Raw genomic sequence first — 3,425 nt, 5'->3', positions numbered from 1 at the left:
AAGAAACCCATTATGAAGTTACATCTCCCAGGTCAAATATTCTAGACTTGGATTCATTCCACTTTGAAGGCCTCTTGGTTTCTTGCCTGTACTGATATCTTGAATGGCATGCCTGTCTGAAATTGGTGTTTATGGCATTTAATTTTATTTGCTTCTCAGTCAATCCTTGAATGAGATGCATCCCTGTGGCTTCTCAGGGATTAATCTCACCTCATCCAGATTTATTAACAGAACCTTGATCTGAAGTAAATGACCCATTAGTTTAGTGCTACAGTTAGTTGTTTCATAAATAAGTTACCATTAAGGTTAAGTTATCATTAACCTGAAAAGACACATCTTGTAAAAACACAAATTTCTCTCAGAATCAATATGGTATTTCCATAATCCCTTCATTTTCTGGGACCTGATTCAGAAATGCATGCTCTTCCGTCTCTATGATCAAATTAGACCATAAGTTACATGCTGGGCTGCTTTTTGTTGCTGTGGGATGCTGGTAGCCTATTATCTCACTGTTAATGGTAGCCTTAGAGGCTTCCCATGGTGTTCCTTCCAAAGTTTCCAGGCCATTGTTTTAAAAATATGTTTAGGTCTTTTATAGCAAATGGTTGTTAATGTATTGTTTGTAGAACAGAGGAGAAGTGGAACACCACAATCTGTGCTGGTAGAGAGCCATTTTCAGTTGCTGCTTTGCTATTAACATGAAAGGATCTTAACAGTTCCTCAGAAAATTCAGTTCATTGTACTCAATTTATAGTCTCTGTGGGGTTTATACAATTTTCTACAGAAGATAAAATTCTGTGTTTGAAAGAATGAGAAGAGGTTAACTGTGATATTATAAATGGTACTTAAATGTATATTATGTTCCCATGTTTATGTATATACAGACTTTTAAAAATGATATTTTCAGTTTGTTGTATCCCATTCAAATATTACCTTCTTTATGATTAATTGCTGTTACAGATATAAGTCTATAACTCAGAAAATTGTAAGAAAATGCAGGATGAATGTCCTATTAATTTTAAACATATATCAGAAGCATTAGATCACGTAGAAATACACGGGGAAGTGACTTAGTTAGAAATTTGATATGGATAAATTCTTGCAACCAAATGTATGCATCTATGCATCTTTTAGACATCACCATGGAATCATTTGAATTTTTCTGCATCTTATCCATAAGGATGTCAACAAGGATTCTGATAACTAGAATATAGTTATATTCATATAGATTAATAATGCTTTATATGGAGCAAAAAAAAACTAGGAAAAAACATGTAAATGTTTGCATCATTGATAAACAAATGGCATAATCTATTAATTTATTTACTATTTTATGGTATGCCTGTAATATGCTGGGTACTGGGCAAAAAAAGGAATAATCCAGAAGACTGTGATGTTAGGAAAACCCAAGAAAGAATATTTCAGGAAGAAGAGATTGGTAATTGGTGTCAAATGCTGCTTAAATTTCAATACTTCAAGGGACGCCTAGGTGGCTCAGTTAGTTAAGTGTCTGCCTAAAGCTCAGGTCATGATTCCAGGGACCTGGGATAGTCCCACATCAGGCTCCTCGCTCAGCAGGAAACCTGATTCTCCCCTGCCTGCCACTCCCCCTGCTCATGCTCTCTCTCTTTATCTATCTCTAACAAATAAATATATAAAATCTTTTAAAAAAATAAAATTTTGAGACTTCAAGATTTCCATAAGAAACTATAAACAATGCAAGCAGTGAGTTGAAGTGTAGACTCACAATTCACTTAATAAACACGGTTATTAAAGAGAAGGAAAAATTAAATACTGGCTTAGAAAATCCAGAAGAAAGGATATCTCGGGGCTCTGAGAGATCTACAGCATGATGGAAGCCATAGGGTTGCAGTTTTGATCTTGTAGAAGGACACCCTATCTCGCTTAAAAAGAGGGAATGCTAAGAGATGTTTCAGTGGATCCCAAGACAGCAGATATAATACTCTTTGCCCCCATTGTGTATAAGTAAACTTTGGTTCTAATGGTTATCAAGGTCAATTACCTTAGCTAGTATAGGAAATCCTTCCTTGCACCTGCTGGGTTATTATCCATTATGATAAAAACTCAACAAAGTGGGTGTAGAGGGAATGTATCTCAACATGGAGATACAACAGTGGAAAAGAATCAAAAGACTAGAAATGAATCCATGCTTATATCGTCAACTAATTTATGACAAAGAAGTCAAAAATATACAATGGGTAAAGGAGAGTCTCTTCAAAAAGCAGTGTTGGAAAAGCTGGACAGCCACATACAAAAGAATGACACTGGACTGCTATCTTACCCCATACAGAAAAACTAAGTAAAAATGGATTAAAGTCTTAAATGTAAGTCTTCAAACCATAAAACTCCTAGAAGAAAAATAGGTAGTAAGCTCTTTCACATCAGTCTTGGTTATAATTTTTTTTCCAATTTATTTATTTTCAGAAAAACAGTATTCATTATTTTTTCACCACACCCAGTGCTCCATGCAAGCCGTGCCCTCTATAATACCCACCACCTGGTACCCCAAACTCCCACCCCCCCGCCACTTCAAACCCCTCAGACTGTTTTTCAGAGTCCATAGTCTCTCATGGTTCACCTCCCCTTCCAATTTACCCAAATTCCCTACTCCTCTCTAACGCCCCTTGTCCTCCATGCTATTTGTTATGCTCCACAAATAAGTGAAACCATATGATAATTGGTTGTAATTTTTTAATTTGACCCCAAAAGCAAAGGCAACAATAGCTAAACTAAGCAAGTTGGACTACATCAAACTAAAAAGCTTTGCAAAGGAAACCATTAACAAAATGAGAAGGCATGCTACTGAATAGGAGAAGATAGTTGCAAATCATGTATCTGATAAGGGGTTAATATCAAAATATATACAGAATTCATACAACTCAATAGCAGAATAAATAATCTATTTAAAAAATGGACAGAGGACCTGAATGGACATTTTTTTTCAGAGAGGACATACAGATGGCCAACAGACACATAAAAAGATGCTCAATATCACTGATCATCAGGGAAATGGATCAAAACCACAATGAGTTATTATTTCATAGCTCTTAGAATGGCTTTATTAAAAAAAAAAAGACAATAAATAAGTACTGGCAAGGATGTGAAGAAACATCCACTGTTGCTTTGTTGGTGGTAACATAAGTTGGAGCAGCCATTGTAGAAAACAGTATGGAGATTCCTCAAAAAGTTAAAAGTAGAACTACCATATAATCCAGCAATTCCACCTCTGGGTATTTACCCAAGGAAAACAAAAGCACTTAATTTAAAAACGTATTTGCTCCCTATGTTCCTCGTAGCATTAATTACAATAGCCAACATATGGAAACAACCTAAGTGTCCATCAATGGATGAATGGACAAAGAAAATGTGGTACATATATACCACGGAATACTATTCAGCCATGA

This window comes from Neovison vison, chromosome X (genome assembly GCF_020171115.1).
Source record: "Neovison vison isolate M4711 chromosome X, ASM_NN_V1, whole genome shotgun sequence".
Classification (NCBI taxonomy): domain Eukaryota; kingdom Metazoa; phylum Chordata; class Mammalia; order Carnivora; family Mustelidae; genus Neogale; species Neogale vison.
Note: the sequence above shows the minus strand (reverse complement) of the source record.